This window comes from Bombyx mandarina, chromosome 24, assembly GCF_030267445.1.
Source record: "Bombyx mandarina strain Sakado chromosome 24, ASM3026744v2".
Taxonomy (NCBI): domain Eukaryota; kingdom Metazoa; phylum Arthropoda; class Insecta; order Lepidoptera; family Bombycidae; genus Bombyx; species Bombyx mandarina.
Genome location: NC_143230.1, coordinates 2531789 through 2557647, shown reverse-complemented (window position 1 = coordinate 2557647; position 25859 = coordinate 2531789). Strand labels below are relative to the sequence as shown.

The following is a 25859-nucleotide window of genomic DNA, read 5'->3' as shown; positions in this document are numbered from 1 at the left end:
AAAAAAGTTTACAAAGTCTAAAGCTATTTGAAACGTATATGCCAATTATGTGCTTTTTTCGTGTACCATGTACAAAGTAAAAACAATTATATATTTTAATCAAATAATTAATTCTCTTCTTGTACATACCTATTGTGAAAACTGAAAATTTTAAATAATTCGTAGCACCTGAAATGATTATCGGGTATACGTTTTATATACAACCTATATAAGCCTAAATAAATAACTGGTCGGTTAGGGTTGCCATAATAAATCATGTTAACACATAAATTTCGTTACCAACAACCCTACGGTCTAGGGGTGACACGCGACAACTGACACACCACTACCGAACTTTCACGTTTAATTTCCGACCGTATTCCCGAGACTGCAGGGTTGCCTTGAATATGAAACAATATGCAATGAGTTATTTTTATTACCGTGATAATGTTGCCAGCGCGTGGGGACTCGTAACCGAATTGTCGGTAAATTGAAATTTATCTAATATTATAAATGGCGAGCCATTCAGTACGGATTATTGGGTAAGTAAATGTATTAATTTCAGTGGAAAGCTTCGAGGAGGGGCAAACTATGACGGGGAAGTCCCCTTTTGCCTGTTTTCCTTTTTTACCGAAGAAGGCGCAGCAAAGATTGGGTTTAGTGGAATTTAATGGACTGTTAGCGTGAGTAGACTGCAAGCTTAAGCGTTTTTAGGACTGTCATTATCATTGCGAACAGAAGTATGTGCTGTAGAATACGCTATTTAGTGATGGTGTAGTCATGGCCTAAAGGATAAGACGACCGGTGCATTCGTATCTAGCGATGCAACGGTGTTCGAATCCCGCAGGCGGGTACCAATTCTTCTAATGAAATACGTACTTAACGAATGTTCATGATTGACATACACGGTGAAGGAATAACATCGTGTAATAAAAACCAAACCGCAAAATTATAATTTGCGTAATAACTGGTGGTAGGACGTTTTGTGAGTCCTCACGTGTAATTATCACCACCTTGCCTATTTCAGCCGTAAATCAGTAATGCGTTTCGGTTTTAAGGGCGGGACAGCCATTGTACTGTAAAACTGAGATTTAAAACTCTTAGGCTGTTGATGTCTATGGGCTCCTGTAACCCCTTTACGAACAGGTTGGTCGTGACCACGCCCACCCATCTAAGCAATAAATAAATAAATCGCATTCTTTCCACGATTCCTAAAGAAATCTTTCGACATAACCACCCTTTTTTTTAAACTATGATAATAATATGTTATAAATGCTATTTATTATTCAACGGGTTCTCACCACGAGTTTTCTTATTTAATTTAGTTTATGATAAGTCAGCGTGCCAGAAACGCCACCATCACGGGTGGAGAGAGGTTGGGTGTTAGAAGCAGAAAAACCTGCCCACTTTCCATATATAAATATAGTTTCCTCAAACTACATCCTAAGTAAACTAGCCCATAGACAGCCCACTGAGTTTCCCGCCGGATTTTCTCAGTGGATCGCGTTTCCGATCCGGTGGTAGATTCTGCGGAGCACTGCTTTGGCTAGGACTAGTGTTAGCAACGTCCACAGGTTAGAGCCCCGTGAGCTCACCTAGTCACTAGGTGAATCTGTGACCCCTCGAGGTCACTAAAAAGGTTAAAAAAGAATAATACTACATTCTCATTATTAATAGAGTGCTACATCAGTTGATACGTTTTTACTGGTGGTAGGACCTCTTGTGAGTCCGCGCGGTTAGGTACCCCCGCCCTGCCTATTTCTGCCGTGAAGTAGTAATGCGTTTCGGTTTGAAGGGTGGGGCAGCCGTTGTAACTATACTGAGACTTTAGAACTTGTATCTCAAGGTGGGTGGCGCGTCTACGTTGTAGATGTCTATGGGCTCCAGTAACCACTTAACACCAGGTGGGCTGTGAGCTCGTCCACCCATCTAAGCAATAAAAAAAAAACGTATTTATTTTAACTTAAACGCCGAACGCCACTTCGGTAAAAATACAATAATCACCATAAAACCAATCAACAACCAATTTAATCCTTACTAAACCCAAACACTGCAAGTATAAAGTCATCACTTATCGTCGCCGGCGCACTCCGCTCGTGCACGTGTCGACACGTGGCCGCTTACTATCTGTTTGCGCAGTAATTCTCTATGAATAAGTTTACGGTGTATTGTTTTTAGGGTGCAAGATCGGTTTTTAGCTAGTGAAGATTTCGTTTGGCGAAATAGGAAGTGTTTTTTCTTAGGGATGAATGATTACTGGTGGCCCGAAGGCCTTTTCTGTTTCATCAGGACAGGTGGACGAGCAAGAGCTCAGCCAGGAAGGAAAGAATTTGCTGTTTTTTTTTGTTCTCCTACTTAAGATGATAGCTTTGAAAGGCTATTTCAGCGTAACCTTGACATGTAGGTGAGCTCACGGGGCTCAAACACGACGACGTTGCTAACACGAACCCTAGCAAGAACCGTGCTTCGCAGAATCTACCACCGGATCGGAAACGCGACCCACTGAGAAGATCCACCGAGAAACTCACTGGGCTGTATCTGTGGGTTAATTTACTCGTCGAGCCCTTCGTCCCAAGCGACGGGTTCGACGAGAACGGTGACTGGCGAATTTGCTAACAGCTGCCCCAAGCTCCAAAGGAGACCTAACAACTCAAGAGCAGCTGCTTCGCGATTGAATATACTACCGGATCGAAATCGCGACTCGCTGAGATCTTTTGACGAGAAACTCAGAGGGCTGACGTAAAGGTTACGTGTATAAAAGGTACACGTCGAACTCCGTAAAGTGTGGTAACCAGAGTCTTTAAACCTGCTCCTAGTGTTAGAGCTGAAGGCGTCTAGTGCTGAGGTTAATGGATCTGATGGATGCGTAAGGGATCATGAATCGGGATTCAATTATCAGGAATCGGGGAGAAATAGGACATGTGTTGTGTACTCGCATGGTTAGGTACGACCGTTCCGTTGATAATGCAAAGCAGTATTCACTGTCGTTAGAGTAGGAAAGTTTAAGGCGTTGACCTCAGGTATATAGAGCTTCGGAAGTGAGTGACTACAAAAAAAGTTAAACAAACAAACATTCGAATTGAGTGCCCGTGTCGATCTACAGAGGGCGTTCGCAGCCCTCAAGCGTACTTGTCGAAAAACACAACCGCTAACACGCCGGTGTTTACTTAGCAATTAGCGGCGCAGGGTTCGGTTTGGGGAAAACATTTTCGGTTGTTTTGTATTTGTATAAGAATAAGGTCATAGGAATTTCCTTGTGCCTAAGGGATACATTTCGACTATGACGACAGGTCCTATTGGGTGCTTTGGATACACTATCGGTGCTTTTCGGCACTCCAAGCCCCGGTCACCGTTCAATAGTACAACGTACAACCTAGCCATTAGACACAACTGAGTTTCTGGCCGGATATTCTCAGTGGGTCGCGATACTGATACGTTGGTAGGTTCAGCGAAGCATTGCTCGTGGTAGGGGTAGTTTTTTTTTTTTGCTGTCTATGCTGATATCCTTGACAGGCTATTTCAGCTTCGCCCTAGCATGTAGGTGAGCTCACGAGTCTCGAACCGGAATTATGCTAACACTAGCCCTAGCAAGAGCAGTGCTTCGCAGAATCTATCACCGGATCGGAAACGCGACCCACTGAGAAGATCCGGCGAGAAACACAGTGGGCTGTGTCTGTGGGAAGGGGTTCTGTTAGCAAGTCCTTTCAGGGCGAACCTTATGTGCTCAACTACCAAACCACACGTAGCTGCTTCGTCTCCCATCGTTTAGGTAGAGAGCCAAACATGTGACGCCCAAAAGAAACCAATGCGATTTTGCGATAGTGCATTTATTTACCTTTCGTGGTTTGAGTAAACTTGTAATTGTCTTTAACGGGTTTTTCGTACACAGGATAAGATCCTAGCTTGGCTCCCTTGAACATTGATTCCTGGATGAAAGGTAGGCGCCCTATTTTTGGTCTGTTTTCACGGCAGATTCTCCGTAAAATTTTGTAACGCAAATTTTGGTAAACAATAAATGTGTTATCAGCCTTATTGACTCATGATTGATGAATGATATATTGACTGGATTATTGTATTTAGAAAGCCGCATTTGAAATACAAAACAACACAGATTAGAAGATCTTTATTGGTGAATGAGCAGATGAGCTCACTGCCCAACTGATGTTTAGTGATTATCAGAACCCATAGACATCAGTAATGTGAACGCCGCAAACTTGCAACATGAGGTCGAAATGGCAATTCTGTTGGATTCTGTCGAGGTCTTACAATTGAACCTCAAGCTCGGAGCAGAAATAGGCTGATAACTTCCCGAGCGGGATCATAATACGCTCAACCACCTCATTGACATGTCTCTTATACAACGAATTTACAAAAAAAACTAGCTGTACCTACCTGTCTGCTTCGCGGGACATTTAAAATTAGCATTATTATTTCTCAACCCCACGATGCTCATCATTAACGGCCCCGCAACTGGTGTAGGGAGTCCAGCACTCATATAAATATTAGCCTATCCATTAAGTACATGTATTTTCTACATGGACACCAAGTTTCAAGTCAATCGGATGCATGGTTCAGTACTTATAACGGAACATCCGTAAAAACCACTGTAGATTTTATTAGTATAGACATATTCGATGACAATGCGTAGTCATATCCCTAACAATGCCGTAGGGGTACTTAAGGCTCATTGCATAAATAAACACACCTGAGTGCCGACATTAACACGACGCATTCGGAACAGAGTTAATGTTGTTTCCAGGCCTCGGGCTGATGGAATACGAGTACCGCTAACTTACTGGTGGTAGAACCTCTTGTGAGTCCGCGCGGGTAAGTACCACCACCCTGCCTATTTCTGCCATGAAGCAGTAATGCGTTTCGATTTGAAGAGTGGGGCAGCCGTTTTTTTTTTTTTCCTACCTATGCTGATAGCCTTGAGAGGCTATTTCAGCTTACCCTAGCGTGTGTAGATGAGCTCACGGGGCTCAAACCGGAGAGTTGCTAACACTGACCCTAGCAAGAGCAGTGCTTCGCAGAATCTACCACCGGATCGGAAACGCAACCCACTGAGAAGATCCGGCGAGAAACTCAGTGGTCTGTGTCTGTGGGTTAATTCGCTCGTCGAGCCCTTCGTCAAGCAAGCGACGGGTTCGACGAGGACGGTGACCGGTGATCAGCCGTTGTAACTATACTGAGACCTTAGAACTTATATCTCAAAATGGGTGGCGCATTTACGTTGTAGATGTCTATGGGCTCCAGTAACCACTTAACACCAGGTGGGCTGTGAGCTCGTCCACCCATCTAAGGTCTCTATGCTCCTGACATTGCTATCGACCACGAGCGACGGTAACAGCAACGAAAAAATAAATTAGCCTACCATATCTCAAATATACATTTAGCAGTTTAATATTAACGTATTCAGCTTAAATTCGACCCTAGCTCCGATGCGATGGCGGGCTACTGAGGGCCATTGCATAAATAAACACGCCTCCGGGAGTGCCAACGTTCACACACTTAGCCGAGCGTGCCAACATATAAACAGGAGTAATTGAATCATTGTCGAGGGGAGCTGAGTGTTTTTAAATTATGCTTGTCTTTTACGGATGTTGATTTCTGTCGGGATTCACGGGCGAGAGGGACGAGAGATGTCACGGGCTGGGATTATTGCGTATTTAAAGAACACGGGCCAAATTTAGAAAGCTACATCCACTTTTACTAGTAGTCCCTCAGTATTCGAAATTCGACTATAATTAATTTTTACTGGTGGTAGGACCTCTTGTGAGTCCGCACGGGTAGGTACCACCACTCTGCCTATTTCTGCCGTGAACAAAAGGGTGGGGCAGCCGTTGTAACTATACTGAGACGTTAGAACTGATGTCTCAAGGTAAGTGGCGCATTTACGTTGTAGATGTCTATGGGCTTCAGTAACCACTTAACACCAGGTGGGCTGTGAGCTCGTCCACCCATCTAAGCAATAAATAAAAAATTTATCGAAATTATTAGTTTGAACATTATTATGGTTCTATCGTCATAGTTTATTAAGCTTCTATAATCACAGATTTCAAATAACTAGTGGCCCCGCAGTAGTCGAAATTCGACTATAGTTAATTGAAATTATAAGTTTAAACATTATTATGGTTCTATTGTCAAACACTATTATAATTCGATAATATAATCACAGTATTTGCCAAAACTGCTCTATAGATAAATAATATTAAAGACAAACAATATTAATCTATTTTCAATTCGACCACAGACTTTAAACAATAACAAAAGTTTCCCAATTGACAGTAAACAAAGAGTATATTTTTATGTATGTGTTGTGTCAAATACATGGTCGTGTGTGTAATGTTTTCTTTATTGATTTAAAGTATAATTTAAGCATTACTTAAAAAAATATTAGCATTGTGCACTCCTTCTCTATATTCTCTATAAGTGTGAGAAATTTCATACTCCTCCGTCCGCGCAATTTTCGTAAAAATGGGTACAAAGTTTTTGCTTCACTAGTATTAATACCTAGTCAGGTCATAAGTATTGTCACACAGTAAAAACTTTTCTTTTAGAATGCTGGCCACAAAAAAGTTTATTGAATTCGAATTTCGAATTGTTCATGAAAATAAAAATAAATAATAAATAAATAAATAATAAATATTTACTAACAATCACACCACGTTAACTGGTCCCGTGATAAGTTCGTAAAGAACTTGTGTTACAGGTACCAGATAACGGAAATAAATGTAAGATTTTTATTATACACATACATATGTTTAAGAGACATCCATAACCCTGGAAAAGACATTTATATTTATCATACAAATACCTTCCCTTGGCGGGATTCGAACCCGCGACCCCCTTCTGTAGTGACCATGTCACTTACCACTACACCAGACGGCCGTTAAAATGTATACTTTTAGAATTTTACTCATTTCACGGAGGTCATTTTGAATAAACTTTAAAGTCATAAGAATCTATGTTTTGTTAAGTTCATTTTGGTATATGAATGGTTACATAATGAATAAACTTGTTTCAATTATTTTACATTAAACATGTGACAGAATTTATGACCTGACTAGGTATATAGATGACAAAGCATACACGCTGCTTTTAACTTATGTAATAACTCGTTTTCACTATGCTCAGCGAATAAATGATTTCTTTCTTTCCTTCTTTCTTTAATTTTGGATTCCAGCGCCACTCAAATTTTTTTTTTTAGTTAAGAACAAAATGAGTTCATCAGCAGTATATAAGCTTTTCGAGGAGTTTTTTTGTGAGAATCATTAACAATGACAGGCAGCGTTAACAATTAACTGCACGGGATTAAGCGAAGGAACGAAAGGTTTTAGTTAAAAAGATGTATTTTCAATGAACATTTCTGGTTACTTGTGTTTTTGAGTTTTCGAACGTGTTTTACGGATTATCAAAAGTATACGGGCGTGCAGATGCGTATTAAAAAAAATAGGGTATTTCAAACAATGTTTATTTAGATGTAGCTCGGCGACGGACTCGTGGATTAGGGCTTCTGACATCCGAAGGTCGTGGGTTCGATTCACACTACGGGCAATATAAAAATGAATTGCTGTTCGTTAGTCTCGCTAAAACTCGAGAACGGCTGGACCGATTTGGCTAATTTTTGTCTTGAATTATTTGTGGAAGTCCAGAGAAGGTTTAAAAGATAGATAAATATGTAAATGATCAGAATGAAATAAAAATAACTATTTTGTTTTTCCATTGATGTTTCCCCCCGTCGGACGGATTCCTTTTGTTTGTGTTAATTTTATTTTATACAAAAATTTAGGTATTTTATTTATCGATTGAGGCACTACAAGGTCTGCTGGGTCGCTCAGGTATTTATTTATCAATAGACTACAAGTAATTTGTAATCCTTAAAGCACTCTATCTCACTAAGACTAGATATTTAACTTCCGAGAACTCAAAATCTGCGGCTGACTGAAATCGCTGTCACCAAAAACCTTTAATATCGGGAAGGCAACCTCTTGGCTGTGCCCTTGGCCTCTGATGCTCATAAGTGATTCTTCTACCTATTCGTACACTCTTGACAGAGTGGTCGTGGTCATAAGAGATAGGGATAGTAAAAAAAAATTAAATTAATGCACCCACAAGCATTACAAAAAAAAACAAAATGTGTGCAATTCACACGTGGTAGAAGTGAAACCTTCCAAAATTAAAATACAATTATCCTAAACGTCTTAAGTATATGTAAAATTTTGTCATTAGTAAATAATTGTAAGGTAGCGCCCTCTGTGAATTGATATTTTAATTTCACGTATAATCCTAAATTAAAATTCACTACAAGAGCTTTCATACACACGTTAGTATTAAAAAATCTCACAGATGGCGCTGTATTAAATAGGATGTATATTTCTGTCTCATTCTTTGCTGGCTTCATCCTACACATTTTTGTATTTGTGTCTCTTACCTGTCGTTTTTTCCGTTGCATCCGGTTTGAAATCACAATGATTCTAAAGAAGTTTTCACTTCAAAAAAAAAAACTTGTCATCATAGACAAACTGCCGATCTGACGTCACGGACTTCTTCATAATAATAGTATTAAAATTCCCATAGACACAGCCCATTCAGTTTTTTGTTGCATTTTCTCAGTAAGTCGCGATTCCGATCCGGTGGTACTCTTACTACACTTACTAGAACTAGTGTTAGCAAATTCTCTTAGATTGTGCCCGTGAGCTCACCTACCCGTCAGGGCGTAGCTATAATAGGAATAGCCTCTTAGATTAACAGCGCATAGACAGGGAAAAAATAATTTAAACTATATAGATTTTTACAAACAAACAAACACAACAACAGATTTTAACACGCTTTTATTAGCTTCAGACGTATGTATGTTAGTATGTAACGGAATCTTTGAACATGATTTTGATCCCCGAAATTTGGTATACTTATACCGACGACAATTCAATATTTAAAAAAAAATTAAATTGAACTAAAAATGAAAAATAAATAATATTAAAAAAAAACTAACAAAATACGCTTTCATAAAAAATTCAACTAAAAAATATAAAATAAATTTTAATAAATTTGAATTAAAAATAGTGTAAGAAAAAATGATTTTATTGTAAAAAAAAGCGTGGGGTGCTTGGTATCAGTAGTAGTGGTATCAGGCAGTGGTATTAGTTATAAATATTTTATGAACAGATATCAGTAGAAGGATTATTTTGATAATATCCTATTTCTATTCTTTAGTTGGATTTTCTATAAAAGCGTATTTTGTTAGTTTTTTTAAAACTATTGTTTATATATAAACATTACGGCGTAAATCGTTGAGTACGAATTATGCAAATAAGCGTGCAATGTCGCAATGGAGCGATACGTTCCTCTTTTTGAATGATCGAACCCTCGTGAGGGTCCTCGGAGGCCCGCTGGCGATTCACACGGTTAACATACATCGTTAGGGTCGCCAGTTCGAGATTTCCATGACTTTTCCGTTGATTTTTTACTCATTTAAGTGAGTTTCGTTGAAGGTGAACCGCAAAACGGGCATAGCGTTCGATCAACCGGCTATTATTTTATTTATTGAAACGAAGTTCCTTATGGGACGATTCGGAGGGGTACCATAACCGGGATAAAAACGTCCGTAACGTAAGATTTTTATTTGTAAAGCACACAGTGTACGACTTAACTTTGTAATAACGTACAAAAAATAACACATTTTTTTATCATTCATTGACCACGATCTCAGAGCGTTCGTTTGCGCAATACACTAACTCTTATGCAAACAACCGTGAATGAAGTGTACCACAATAAGTTCGCACGTTACCGAATGACCGTGGGTTGTTGCAAAGCCTCCAGTTTTATACATTTTATACCTCGAATAGAACTTAAAATTAATATTTTTATAATAAGGAACTTCGGTCCTATCCGGTGTCCCACGACACCACACATCTTTTATTTTTTATTTAACTTTATGCACGTGAGTAGGGTGACCGACTTAATGTCTAATGAAGTCTAAGAATGTCTGTTGAAGACAAATAAAACATATCACGCAATATGTAGATGCATAAACGTAAATAATAAATTACTTTTTTGAAGTGAAACTTTTTTAGGCGCGTTGAGAGTAAAATTTAAGTCGCGACAGATTCGTTACGACTAGAGAGATAAGATACAATTTAGGAAGAGCGAGAGTGAGAAAATAGACAGAGCGTCTCGCGAACCGCTCGACCGTGGAGAGAGGGTAAGGACAAAGCGTGCTAGGTCGTTTCTCTTATACACAGCACATTCCCTGTTACAAGCGAAATTTTTATTTAAGGATGACAAATAAATAAAACAATACTAGGTATACACCGCAAAAGAAGTTTCACTTCTTTCACGTGCAACAAATTGCACCATTTTTTACTTATCTAACTGTATATTAAAAAACAAAAAGATTTTCAAGTTTTTTTTTATTAAGGTCATTGACCTAATGTCGTGACGTGGACAGGGTCTCCGCGAAGTCCGCCAGCCTCTTAACTCCAACTTGATAGTGCATTCAAAACGTTTATAGAACCATGAGCCCACTGAGTTTCTCCCCGGATCTTCTCAGTGGCTCGCGTTTTGGATCCGGTGGTAGATTCTGCGAAGCACTGCTCTTGCTAGGGCCAGTGTTAGCAACACTCCGGTTTGAGTCCCGTGAGCTCACCTACACGTCAAGGAGAAGCTGAAATAGCCTCTCAAGGCTATCAGCATAGGCAGGACAAAAAATTAGAACCAAATAGTTTCTTAATGTAGGATAACTTTTTTTTTTCTTCTTTTTCAATCGATCATCTATACGATTGGTAGCGAAATATATTCTTCCACCTGTGACGTGTCACAGATAGCGACTGTCAGCGACAAGAGCATTGCATTAATGATGCACAGCAATCAATGTTAAGTTCGAACCGGGTTAAATGAGGTTGGTTCCGTATACGCGTCTTTAAAATTGCAATTTACGTTTGGTACAGCGTTGTCGACGTTGCGTTGTTGATTGACTGTCCTCGTCGAACCCGTCGCTTGCGACGAAGGGCTCGACGAGTAAATTAACCCATAGACACAGCTCAGTGAGTTTCTCGCTGGATCTTCTCAGTGGGTCGCGTTTCCGATCCGGTCGTAGATTCTGCGAAGCACGACTCTTGCTAGGGCCAGTGTTAGTTCCCGGTTTGAGCCTCATGAGCTCATCTACACGTCAAGGAGAAGCTGAGATAGCCTCTTAAAGCTATCAGCATAGGTAGGGGAAAAAAAGACGCGGTGATGCAGTAGTTAGCGGCTCTGACTGTCGCGCCGAGGGTCGTGGCTTCGATTTCTACATCAAGAACACAGTGAAGACTTGTCAGCTTTACAACAGTACAGACAGCTTTAGTGACAGTTTTATGACTGGATCCACAACCCGGATTGTGACCGCGACCCGAGAAACTCAATTAATTTATAATTTAATTTACATTATCGCTTTTAATTATAAACTAAAGCGATATCTATGTGTGTATTAGTGTATTGTTGATGAAATTTTAGGAGAAATTAATTTTAAATAAATAATAGTTTGAGAAAACAAAAAATCGCGCTTTATATAAAATTCAATTAAAAAATAGAAAATAAATTTTAATTGAAAATAGTGTAAAAAAAAGGTTTTTGTAAAAAAACGAGAATTTTATAAAGCGTGTTTTTTAGTTTTTTTTAACTATTATTTATTTTTCATTTTTTAATTGAATTTCAATTTTTTCAATTTTTATTTTTCAAATTTTTTTTAAATATTGAATTGTTATCTGTCCTTGATAAATCTGCAAAGTTTGAATGAAATCTGGCCGTTTAAAGTGGGTCAAAATCGCGTCTAAAGGAGTCAGTTACAAACATACATACAAGTGAAACTAATATAAAGTGTGTAAAAAATCTCACCTATCTCATGTGGTATGCCTATCTGATGGTGGATGGTTACCGTCGTTCGTGGATATTAGTGATGTCGGGGCCATAGCCCGATTCTAAGGATACTGTTATATAGTTCCTCGCGACGGCCAGCAGAGTCTATTGAGAAACCTGTTTGTTCAGGGTAGGGTCAATGGTAAGAGATCTCGTGGATGAATCCCCATGCGCTGGACTGATCAGGTGAAAGACCTTACTGAAACCCCACTTAACGAGTGCGTGCGCCAAGCCACAGTTCGCGAACTATGGAAAACATCTGTCAAGGCTTTAATAAGCAAGAATTCCACATGAGCACGATTGCTCTGCCAAAAGCAACCGATTACGATGATGATAGTTCCTGGATCTACTTAAAAAAATCACATTATTACCCTTCGAGTTTGAAGGAACTCTAAAAATTAAACATGGCCGCCGCGCGCGGCCGGTACGTCAAAGGGCACCGCCGGTAGCCGCTTTCCGATACGGAATTCATAAATGATAAATATTAATATTATTTATTTGTTACAACGTATGTACATCGAGCTGCTAATACCGAGATAAACCATAATTTTAGTATGACAATTCGTTTTGAAATAAAAAAAGCGTCTAAGCGATAGTTCTAATCCTATCGGTGCAAACATAAATCAGATACGAAATGTTAATTTAGATTTTGTTGTTGTTATTGTTTTGATATGATAATTTTAGTTTTAGATGTTGATTTCTTGAATAATATTAATTTGGTGCACGGGCAACGGGTTAGTGCGTAAATGGATTCTTTAAATTATTTCCACAAATAATTAGTTGTAATTACTATATGCACACGATTTGTGTATTTATATATTCGACCGTTGTAACTATACTTGAGATCTTAGAACTTATATCCCAAGGTGGATGGCGCATTTACGTCGTAGATGTCTACGAGCTCCAGTATCCACTTAACACCAGGTGGGCTGTGAGCTCGTCCACCCATCTAAGCAATAAAAAAATATTGTCTTCCTTGTTTCTTGTTATTGTTGTATCTTCTACTTTTCGTATTGGAGTTGGAATCGCTGTTGTATTATCACGTATACTCGTAATTTTACTGTATGGATTCTCAGTAGGTGTCATTACGCATTACACTTATGTCTGTAATCTTATTAGGGTGTAACAGAGTCGCGTTTAGGGAGACGATAAACCGTTTTATTCGTGTCGAGTGGCACGGATATAAGTTTACGAAGTCAAAACGGAATGTACCTGATAAAAGTCGTGGCCTATAGGATAAGACGTCCGGTGCATTTGTATGTTGCGATGCATTGGTGTTCGAATCCCACAGGCGGGTACCAATTTATATAATGAAATAAGTACTTAACAAATGTTCACGATTGACTTCCACGGTGAAGGAATAGCATCGTGTAATAAAAATAAAACTTGCAAAATTATAATTTGCCTAATTACTGGTAGTAGGACGTTTTGCGAGTCTGCACGGGTAAGGACCATCACCTTGCCTATTTCCGCCGTGAAGCAGTAATGCGATTCAGTTTGAAGGGTCGGGCAGCCCTAGTTACAAGTGAGACCTCAGAACTCAGGTCTCAAGGTGGGTGGCGGCGTTTACAGTAGATGTCTATGGGCTCCGGTAACCACTCAACTTCAGGTAGGCTGTGAATTCGTCCACCAAACAAAGCAATTAACAAAAAAAAACAACGTAACCATGTTACGTTTGTATTAAAGAAATTTTTAATGTTATGACTTGTGTGTGAGTTGTATGCTTGGTTCCGTACAGCACAACAAAAGTTCTTAATTCCGAATGCGCTGAATGAATAACTTCAAAACTGATTAAGAGAAAGAGGGCGTCGGAGAAATACGAAGTTCCTATACTTTTAGGAAAAAATAGGTCTGGTAATGCCTAATTCTACAATACATAGTACAAAACCATCTTAAAAACGAGTTCGTTTATAATTTGACCTGTTTTTATATGCTTAGAAAAATAAAACGTCAAAGGAAACAGAAATATGTTTCCTAATAAAATAAAATAAAAATACATAATAATTAAAATATAAAATTTTAACAGCTCTATATTAATCCGCATAAAGCAACTCGAGGAGACGTAAAATAAAATATGAGATAGTTAATGCGAGTGACCGAGCGAGGTTTCGACTTGCGTAAAGAGCGGCCGATAATAAACGTGGCTCGTTCGTGCCGTGACAAATCGGTTACGTTTTATTTTATTATTATAATTTTTTTTTTTCGAATCGTAATTATGATAAATATTTGAACGGTATTATTAAGGGAGTCTTGGGGACCGGTGAATTTAGTGCGCCTCAAACAGGTTTTATGCGTTTGTATGATAAATCTATGGTGTTACGTGGTTCTATAGTGGTTTTTTTCGCTACCTATGCTGATAGCCTTGAGGCTAAATCAGCGTTACCTTTTTTTTTTTTTTTTTTTTGGTCAGGAGGAAATCGCCGGACTTCCGCCCTCCCCTGGGGATGAAGGGCGGGGCATGTCGGAGTCGAACTGACTAAAACCTCCTGTCGCTCAACAACCCGCGTCCGAACCTCGCATGAGACAGAACCCATGAAAAGGCAAAGGGGGGAAAGTGAAGCGTTTAGTGCGGAGCACATCTCTCCCATCACCCTCCCCCCTCGGGACGCCGGACCAGTGGTCGTCGGCGCCACGACCACCAGCCCTCTCGGTCGGCAGGCTATCCGGAGCCCGCCTAGATGGCGCCGGTTAGAATGGGTTATCCTACGGAATACCCCGCTGGATCAAAACCAGCGTGGGTCGAGGATAGCCGGCCTTCCATCACCCGGATGCTCTTGCGTAAAACGCGTGCAGAGCAGCTTGCACGTCGTCTTCTTAGGCCCCCTTTGCCGGTCCCCAGACCGACGTGTAAAGGGGACCCGAAACACTTAGAGGGCCAGGGCTTGGGCGATATCCGCCTCCCTGGCCCCCGCTCGACGGCGGCGGGCTTGCGCGTCTCTCACGCGCCCCGCCGCCTCCTTCTGCGAGATGGTGCACTCGCAGAAGTCGAGCATCGCCTTCCACGACTCGTCGTCGCCGAGCATCGATGCCACAACACTCGGCAACGACAAGTCGTTTCCTATTTTTGCGACGAGGACACGGCGCCACCCCTCCCATGCGGGGCAGGCAACGAGCGTGTGCTCTGCCGTGTCCAAGTCGCAACCACAATGGTGGCACTCTGCCGTCGGCTCGGCTCTGATCCGGTGCAGGAACTCACCGAAGCAACCATGCCCAGTGAGCACCTGCGTGAGCCGGAAAGTGAGGCGTCCTCTGTCACGATTCGCCCAGTCCACAAGGACTGGGCGAATCGCCTCGACGGTCCTACGACCAGCCGAAGGATCGGCCAGCCGCCTGGACCATGATTCCAGCACGGACCGCCGAGATTGGGCCCTCCGCGCTCTGACCACACTGGGGCTGGGGCGCGCCACGCCCCGGGCACGAAAGTCAGCCCGCCACTGATAGTCAGCGGCGAGCGCCTCCGCTTCCAGAACCCAAGGCGGCGTCCCAGCCAGTACACACGCCGCCTCGAAGGAGATGGTGCGATAGCCGCGGATGACCCTGACCGCGATGGTGCGTTGCGGCCGTTGCAGCAACTTTGCTACCCCCACGGCCAGGGACTGGCCCCACACGGGCGCCCCGTATAGGGCCATTGACCGCACCACCCCTGTATAGAGACGGCGCGTCACCTGGTCAGGCCCCCCGACGTTGGGCAGAAGCCGGCTTAACGCGCCGGCCACCCCCACCAAACGAGGGACCAGATTCTGAAAGTGAGCACGGAAGGTCCAACGACTGTCTAGAATGAGGCCCAGGTACTTCAACTGCACCCCGACCCCAATACGGACGCCTCCAACCACGATTTGAGCATCGATAGGTGGCACTCTCCGGGGCCTGTGGAACCACATGGCCTCGGATTTACTGAGTGCCACGTCGAGGCCCAATCTCCTGATTTTGCCGACGACATGCGCCACCCCAACGGTAGCAAGACGGGCAGACTCAGCAAAACTCCCCCCCGGGCCACGACCAACGTGTCGTCTGCGTAGCAGATTACACTCAGGCCCGGGAGGAGGGCACCTCTTAGCACCCAGTCATACCCGATATTCCACAGAAGAGGGCCGAGCACCGACCCCTGTGGAACACCGCGCACGACCGGGAATCGGTGCACGATCCCATCATGTCCGGTACACGTGACCGATCTGTCCTCTAAGTAGGAACCCACCAGCCGGCGAAGGTAGGGGGGCACTCCGTGTCTTTCCAGCGCCCCCCCTATCACGGACCAGGGCAGGGTGTTGAACGCATTGGCGATATCGAGTGATACCGCCAGGGCCACCCCGCCCCTGGAGACGGCCTCCTCCGAGAGGGCCCGCACGCGAAGGATCGCGTCTACGGTTGAGCGGCCCTCTCGGAAGCCATACTGTTCCGCCGACAGATCGGGTCCCACCCCGGCCAGATGCTGGATGATGCGGGCTGCCAGAATACGTTCCAGCAGCTTGCCCACCTCATCCAGCAACACGATGGGACGGTACCCGGCGGCGGTATCCGCCGGGCGCCCCTCCTTTCTCAACAGCACGAGTCTGCCCGTCCTCCACGATGAAGGAAACCGTCCCGACTCGAGGCAGGAGTTGTAAAGCCTCAAGAGTCGGTCCCCCAGGGCACCAAGAGCCAAGCCCCAAACCCGACCATGGACGCCGTCCGGGCCGGGTGCAGTGTCCTTCGCGCACATTTTGCGTACGGCCACACGGAGCTCCGCCCCCGTTATATGGGGCACCTCAGCAGGGACTTCACCGTCGTATTCCGGCGGCGCGTCCATAGCGGGAGCGATAAATCCATCCCGCTCCTGCGGGAACAGCGCCGAGACGATGTCCCGCAGCTGCTGAGGCTGGAGACGCTCCGTGATCGGGGGGGCCCATGGGCGCATTTTATTGCGCACCATATGATAGGGCCGCCCCCACGGATCCTCATCCAGCGTCTCCAAGAGACCCTCCATGTGTTGGTTCTTGGCTCTTCTGATGGCCAGCTGCAATGCCCTCTGCGCGACGCGAAATGCGCCGTGCAGCCGGACCTCTTCCGCCGCGAATGCAACCGGATCATTGCGTCGCGGCAGGCGGCGGCGGCGATGCCTGGCGCACTCGCGCCTCGCCCGAACGCACTCCACGCGGAGTTGCGCAATTTCGGGCGACCACCAGTACGCTTGGCGATTAGGAAGTCGAGGGCCAATCCGGGGCATCGACGCATCACAAATGCGACACATCGTGTCCCGGAACCACCCTGCCTCGCCCTCGACCTCGACCGGGTGTGGACGCATGGGCGCCCACGCCGCCACCATAGAGGCTTCCATCAGGAGCTCCTTATTCAGGCGCTTCAGTGCCCACTTGGGGAATGACCGGGACGCACCATGGGGGTGGTCCCTGTGGACGTCCGCGACTGCGGAGCGGGCGGAGAGATCAAACCGAATATATCGGTGATCTGACAGTGTCTCCGCCCCCTCCAAGACACTCCAGCCGCGGATACGGCGCGCGATGGCCGGGCTCGCAAACGTAACGTCCACAATAGACTCGCCCTGCCACCGCACGCACGTCGCAACCGAACCTCTATTCAACAAACAGAGGCCGGCCACGTTCGCCCACCTCTCCAGCAGCCTACCACGAGCGTCCGAGCGGGGGGAACCCCATGCGACAGACTTCGCATTGAGGTCCCCCGCGAGAATCACTGGACGGGGAGCGAGGCGGCGAGCAATCGCCCCGATCCCGCCCAGGAAATGCCCGAACTCGACAGTAGGCCTGTTTGGAGAGAAGTACGCCCCGATCACGACGGTCCCTTCCAACTGCACCGCGACGAAACCTTGGCCCCTGGTCACCATCGCCAGGGGGGGGATCGCCGCGTCTCTTCTTATGACTATGGCCGCCAGGCCGCCATCGTCCCCAAACCAGCAATCATTTGCCGGGGGAACGAAGTACGGCTCGGCGACCACAGCCACATCTATGGACCACTCCGCCATGCTCTGAGACAGCATGTCCTGAGCTCTGGCGGAGTGATTCAGATTTCCTTGGAGGAAGCGATAGGTGCGGTCCATTACTGTTGGACTACATCCATCGCCCCCTCCCCTTCACCACTGCCCCGAAATCAGCGTTACCTTAGCGTGTAGGTGAGCTAGCGGGGCTACAATCTGACGACGTTGCTAACATTGGCCCTAGCAAGAGCCGTGCTTCGCAGAATCTACCACCGGATCGGATACGCGACCCACTGAGAAGATCCGGCGAGAAACTCAGTGGGCTGTGTCTGTGGGTTAATTTACTGGTCGAGCCCTTCGTCATAAGCGACGGGTTCAGCGAGGACGGTGACCGGTGCTTGAGGTACCTAAAAGCATCGTTAATGGCGCCTTCCTCCCGATCCAGACCCGGTCCGCGCGGGTAGGTACCACCGCCCTGCCTGTTTCTGCCGTGAAGCAGTAATGCGTTTCAGTCTGAAGGATAGGGCAACCGCTGTAACTATACTGTGATCTTAGAACTTATTTCCCAAGGTGGTTGGCGCATTTACGTTGTAGATGTCTATGGGCTCCAGTAACCACTTAACACCAGGTGAGCTGTGAGCTCATCCACCCCTCTAAGCAATAAAAACGCTACTGGCAGATGGGTAGGCGTACAAATATACTGAGTCTACTTTTAATACCACGATCCTTTATAACGCGATCCGGATATAACGTACGTGATGAATTCGGATGCTGGACGCAAAAGACGTGATGCTATACACAAGTGGATCGCTGGTAACTATCCGTGCGGGCTTCTTATAGCACTAATAGGCTTGTGGAGAGTACTAAACTGTAGGCAGCGGCTTGGCTCTGCCCCTGGCGTTGCCGATGTCCGTGAGCGACGGTAACCACTCACCATCAGATCGGCTTTATGCTAATTTTTTTTATAGCTTAGATGGGTGGACGAGCTCACAGCCCACCTGGTGTTAAGTGGTTACTGGAGCCCATAGACATCTACAACATAAATGCGCCACCCACCTTGAGATATAAGTTCTAAGGTCTCATGTATAGTTACAACGGCTGCCCCACCCTTCAAACCGAAACGCATTACTGTTTCACGTCAGAAATAGGCAGGGTGGTGGTACCTACCCGTGCGGACTCAGAAGAGGTCCTACCACCAGTAATCAAAAGAGGTCTACCACCAGTCTGCTTACTAGGGCAATAAAAAACCTAGATCTAATTAAAATGAGAATTGTGTAGAAATGAAAAGCGTTCTCTGCTGCTTGAATGGGTTCAAGCCTTAGCCGTTTGCTAAGCGGTTAGCGGTAGTTTCACATTCCCGATTCTGCGGACAGAATGGAAAGCAGTCGAGGTCACCCAAAACACGTCATTTCGGATCCTCCCGATTTACTAACGGTGCTTTTAGGTACCTCAAGCACCAGTCACCGTTCTCGTCGAGCCCGTCGCAAGCGAGTGAATAAACCCACAGACACAGCCCACTGAGTTTCTCGCCGGATCTTCTCAGTGGGTCGCGTTTCCGAGCCGGTGGTAGATTCTGCGAAGCACTGCTTTTGCTAGGGTTCGTGTTGGCAACGTCGTCAGGTTTGAGCCCCGTGAGCTCACCTACTGGTTAAGGTTACGCTGAAATAGCCTCTCAAGGCTCTCAGCTTAGGTAGGAAAAAAATTAAGGTAGTTTCATATGAGTGACGGCAGCCACATTCAAGGGACATGTTCAAAGAATGTTGCTGCATATCCAGTGAGCCTAGTGGCTTTAGGGCCATTCTAGGTCATCACCCCAGAACCAAACGTCAGCGTGTCTGATGTTTGTCGTTATACACACTGAACAGTCCGAGCAGAGGGGTCGTATGCGTGACGCGACAACTTCGTAGGGCTTCCCGATCGATAGTAAGCGGATATCCTTTTGTTATTTCCGTGCCTTGTTCTATTACAGTACGTCGGACTGGAGATTCGTGGGGTTTTTTTGAGTTTTCGATTAACGCACGTAATTAGATTTTTATTGAGTGGACGCGTGTGTGAACCTCACCACATATCTGACGTTAAGTGGTTAGAGTAATTTGAATGCCGTCACTGATCTCGAAATTAGACTAGATTAGAATATTTAGAAGCACTGATCGATCCCGATGGGTCGCGATTTCGATCTGGTGGTAGATTCTGCCAAGCACTGCCTTTGCTAGGGCTAGCGCCATTTCGATAGAGCGGCACGACACGAAAACCCTCTTACCATGGCTGCCGGTAACTACATTTCCGATCCTGCGGACAGAATGGAAAGCAGTCGACGTCGCTCAAAACACGTCATTTCGGATCCTCCCAATCCACTAACGGTGATTTTAGGTACCTCAAGCACCAGTCACCGTTCTCGTCGAACCCGTCGCTTGCGACGAAGGGCTCGATGAGTAAATTAACCCATAGACACAGCCCACTGAGTTTCTCGCCGGATCTTCTCAGTGGGTCGCGTTTCCGATCCGGTGGTAGATTCTGCGAAGCACAGCTCTTGCTAGGGTTCGTGTTAGCAACGTCATCAGGTTTGAGCCCCGTGAGCTCACCTACTAGTTAAGGCGACGCTGATATAGCCTCTCAAGGCTATCAGCTTAGGTAGGAAAAAAAAAGCTAGGGCTAGTGTTAGCAAATTCGCCAGGTTGAGTCCGTGAGCTCGCCTACCCGTCCGATGAAGCTAGGATAACTCTTCGGGCCTATTAGCATGGCTAAGCAAAACAAATTTCGAAAATATCACGTGGGAGGTGCAACTGTTTAATTATATAACTTGTCATACATTACTGCTCTAAATACTATAATGTTGTTGCTGTATAAATTGTTTTTACATTCGTCTGTGCGTTTCGGAAAATTACGATTTATTTGAATTTCATCTCGCTTTTGTACCCAACAAAAATGTATACAGACAATTTTTTTTGGAATTCAATCATTCGCTACTACGGACACTTTGGAGTAGGTATTCCAAAAGACTGAAATAATATAGTGACAATAAAAAAATGCGTAAATCAAACGTAATTTTAATTATTTTTATCATCATTATCCTGCCCTTCTCCCAGTCACCTGGGGTCGGCGCAACATGTTTTCTTCTTCCATATTCTTTTATCATATACCATTTCTTCGCTCACTCCCCTCTTACACATGTCGTCTTTCACGGAATCCATCACTTTCTTCTTAGGTCTATCTCTTCCTCTATATTCTTCCACATTAATAGTTAACATTCTCTTACCAATCTCATTTTCATTTCGTCTCATCACATGTCCATACCATCCCAAACGCGCACTTCTCAACTTCTCTGTAACAGGTGCCACTTTCAGACTTCCTCTAACATATTCATTCCGTATTCTATCAATTCTCGTTACTACACACATCCATCGCAACATTCGCATCTCTGCTGCATACAATCGCCTTTCATCCGCCCATGACTTCATCATTCTATGACTTGTGAAAATCGAATAACAATAGTAAGTACTATATTTAAAATCATCTATGGACGTTAAATAGAACGTGCGATTTTCAATCGTAAGTACGGTAAGTTAAAACTCCAATCGCTAGACAGATTATAGAGTTTCTTCGAACAGACCACGGCCTAATAAAAAAATATGCGCGGGAAATTGTTAAAAGAACGGCTGTTCTTTTTTAAAATTCTAAAGGCGAAGTCGCGTTCGCTGCCTAGTTCAGAATAACATTGTTCTTCTATGTGGGTGTAAGCAACGAGTGAAATTCAACTTATAATACTCAATGCAATGAAATTAATCCGACATCTATTTTAATCGTATCCCCGTCTCGCTCGCACCCGTTGCTGTAATGTCTCCGTCTCCCTCCGGAGCACGGCAGCTGGGCGTTCGTTTTTTGAAATTCACTTTTTTATTGTTACATAAATTTCTGATTTTTTTTTCTGACGGCCAGTTGCTCTTTTAATCTTTTCGCGCGGGAATAATTGATTTCTTTTTTTATTTTCTTTTTTAATTGCGTCAAATTATTGTATGCTATTTTTCGGTATAGGATATAATAAGCAAGGGGATACGGTTGAGGTTATAATGTGGTAATGATAAATGTCATATTTAGTATTAGGTATTAGAACGTTTTGACTTATGTCAAGGTGAACAAATTTTTGTTTCTAAATTACAATATGTTTGTGTAGAGAAATTCACCGCCTAATGTAAGATTATTAGAGTTGAAGCGTCCGTAGTCTAATAGGGAAGATACGCGATGATTCAGATTTTTTTTTTTAATTTACGTAATTAAAAATGTTGATTGACTACTTGGATCATACGGAGAGAACATTGTTTAACGTAAATGTAAACCGCATTTTTTTTGCCAAAGTCACGCGTGTTCCAGCCTTTTTACTAGTAAAATTGATTCTTTGACTTCATATCTCTTATGATATCTATGGACACATGTTATATAACAGCAAAACACTAGGTCGATTGTGGGAACGTTTAAGGCAATCTAAAATTCAGTCGCGTAAGTAAAAGCCATAATATTTCATTTGAATCGAGAATAATTAAAAAAAAAATCAATGTGAATAAAATATTTTGTTTTTGTCGGAAGCGACTCCGACTTTCTCCAAACGTATGATGACAGACTAAAACATTAAAAGATATAAACACATTATACTTATATAGTACATTTTAAAAAGGTTACCTTTTACATCATTGAAAAAAAATTCACGTCCATTTGACAATTGAACGATCTTTTTAGCCGAATAAAGCTAAAAAAATTTCACTAGACCGTTTTGTCTTAAAATAATAGGTAAAAACATACATTCGTAAAGTCTAATGAAATTCTCGTGACGTGTTGCGACAGATAATCACTACATAGTACCTACACTAAAGAATCACTACATAGTATAAAACAAAGTCGCTTTCTCTGTCCCTATATCTCTATGTATGCTTAAATCTTTAAGACTACGCAACGGATTTTGATGCGGTTTTTTTAAATAGATAGAGTGATTGAAGACGAAGGTTTATATGTATAATAACATCCATTAAATAGTGGAGAAATCAATAATAAATTACAGTTTCCGAAGCGAAGCGAGGGCGGGTCGCTAGTAAATATAACTAGTCAGGTCATAAGTATTGTCACACAGTAAAAACTTTTCTTTTAGAATGCTGACCACAAAAAAGTTTATTGAATTCGAATCTCGAATTATTCATGAAAATAAAAATAGTATACTTTTAGAATTTTACTCATTTTTAAATATGGAGTGGACGCTTAAAGAAGACCGTGTTGCAGTTATTGCGTTGCATCGTTGCGGCTACGCGCCAATTCAAAATTTTAACATACTGAAAAATTTGAATATAACCAAAAGATTCGTTTATCGTACCATCAAACGATACAATGAAGACTCTAGTGTAGATGACAGGTCAAGAAGTGGTCGCCCTCGGTCTGTTAGGACTCCAGCAGTGATAAAAGCTGTGAAGGCGCGAATTCAAAGAAATTCCAAACGTAAGCAGAAACTGTTGGCCATTCAGATGGGGTTAAGCAGAACCACGGTGAAAAGGGTGTTAAATGAAGACTTAGGGCTTCGGGCATATCGAAGAAAAACAGGACATCGTTTGAATGCTCGTCTAATGGACCTGAGACTGAAGAGATGCCCCGCTTTGTTGAAGCGGTACGCGGGAAAAAAATATCGGGAAATTCTTTTTTCGGATGAAAAAATTTTTACCGTAGAAGAGAGCTACAACAAACAAAATGATAAGGTGTACGGACACAGTAGTGAAGAAGCGAGCAACCGTATTCCGCGTGTCCAGCGAGATCATTTTCCATCCTCGCTCATGGTATGGTTGGGAGTTTCTTATTGGGGCTTAACAGAGGTACATTTTTGTGAGAAAGGTGTAAAAACGAATGCAGTTGTGTATCAAAATACAGTCCTGACGAACCTTGTGGAACCTGTTTCTCATACCATGTTCAATAACAGGCACTGGGTATTCCAACAAGATTTGGCGCCAGCTGATAGAGCGAAGAGCACACAAGACTGGCTGGCGGCGCGTGAAATCGACTTCATCCGGCACGAAGACTGGCCCTCCTCCAGTCCAGATTTGAATCCGTTAGATTACAAGATATGGCAACACTTGGAGGAAAAGGCGTGCTCAAAGCCTCATCCCAATTTGGAGTCACTCAAGACATCCTTGATTAAGGCAGCCGCCGATATTGACATGGACCTCGTTCGTGCTGCGATAGACGACTGGCCGCGCAGATTGAAGGCCTGTATTCAAAATCACGGAGGTCATTTTGAATAAACTTTAGTGTCATAAGAATCTATGTTTTGTTAAGTTCATTTTGGTATATGAATGGTTACATAATGAATAAACTTGTTTCAATTATTTTACATTAAACATGTGACAGAATTTATGACCTGACTAGGTATATATTCAATTTTCGTTTCAGGTTATCCGTTGCACGCTATTGAGTGTTTGAAAAAAAAAAAGATTTATTTATATAAGGAACGCATCTCTTAGTCTCGCGTCGTTCTGAACGCGCCCGGTCGGTCCCCCGTCGCAAGGGAACTTCCTAATCCCACCTCTTCGGAGAACTCCGGTTTGTATTAAGAACGGACGTTCGAAGATATTTAAAATGAAAAAAAAATAAAAAGAACTTTTTTTTTTTTTTTTCAGTGCGACGATATCTTTATTCGAAATTTGAACGCGACATCGTCCGCGTGCAATAGTTACTTTGGCATAACGCTAAATTTTAACCGCGAATTTATTTACGTAGAAAGTGAAAATATTTTTGAATAATAGAATGTTATGGAGCTATTTAAGGAACCAAAATCACGATTTTTAACTGACTTTAAAAGACGAGGTTATCAATTCGGGGGAAAAAACCCGATTTTGAAACGTTCTTTATTGGTGCTCCGCTAGTATTGGTCTTACCGTGATGTTATATAGCCTTTCTCGATAAATGGGCAATCTAACACTGAAATATTTTTTCAAATCTAACCAGTAGTTCCTGAGATTAGTGCGTTCAACCAAACAAACAAACTCTGCAGCTTTATAATATTAAAGTATAGATAATAAAAAAAAGCGACACATTTTTTTTTTTTATAATTTTACTACAAAATGCTTTTAATTTGAGACTATAACTACCTATGTATATTTTTTAAATTTATTTTCAAAAATATTACATTTCATAATTTTCGATTGAAATAACCCCAATTTATAGTCGTGATGTAATAGGAAAATGTGATTTCATAATTCACGCTAACATCCGAAAAAAAAACCGCACGATGTTGCCAACGTCAAAACACGAACTTGTAACTAATTAGGACGAACTAACAAGCGACTCCGCATTTCGGGGGTAGGAGAGCTGGTAACCCCGGGTGGGGGTTATAAGCGGCTTAAATGGGGGAGGCAAAACGGGCTGTTTTGATTATTTCCAAGGATGTCTTCTCCGGTACGTAAATTATGCAATGATTCTTAACGTTGTACTGTTTATTGTGTTGTTTCGGGAGAACAATATTTAAAATGTACCTACTATATACGTAAATCCGGGTTGCTAGGGTATATTAATGATTTTCCAATCGGTGTTACCATTAATAAAATAAATGCAGTGTTTTTACGATTAATGGTTTATAGATAGATAACTAGCATTGATTGTAAGCAAACGTGTTTTTTGAAAGATAATATTTTGAGCCGAAATGGTGTCTGCAATATCTTGTTACTGCTTAAACAATAGAAGTCGAAGGAAACAGTTGTTTATCCACAATTCACAAACAATATCGTTTTAATTTTATCGTAAATAGTTTTGATGTAGTATATACAAAATTCATTACTTGGCGTAGAAAGATCTTTCTTCCACCGGGCTGGCGTAATTGCTCGGCAGACGCTTGTAATGTACTTCAGAACTTGTAATTTGCAGGAATTTTTCGAAATTATTTTTACTATATACAACAACGACTATAGACAACGTACATTATGTATGACCTTGATACAAAAAAAAATACATGTACTTCTTCAAATTACATATAAGTCAGGTACTTACCAGGATGACCGTTTTTTTTTTTTTTTTTGATAAATTGTGTTTTTTA

General features: G+C 42.9%; 1 protein-coding gene across 1 annotated transcript in view; it reads right to left on the bottom strand.

Annotated features, from left to right (window-relative positions):
• Positions 1 to 25859, bottom strand: part of oc (homeobox protein OTX2) — a 92208-nt gene that overhangs the window by 23620 nt on the left and 42729 nt on the right. The window lies entirely within an intron of this gene.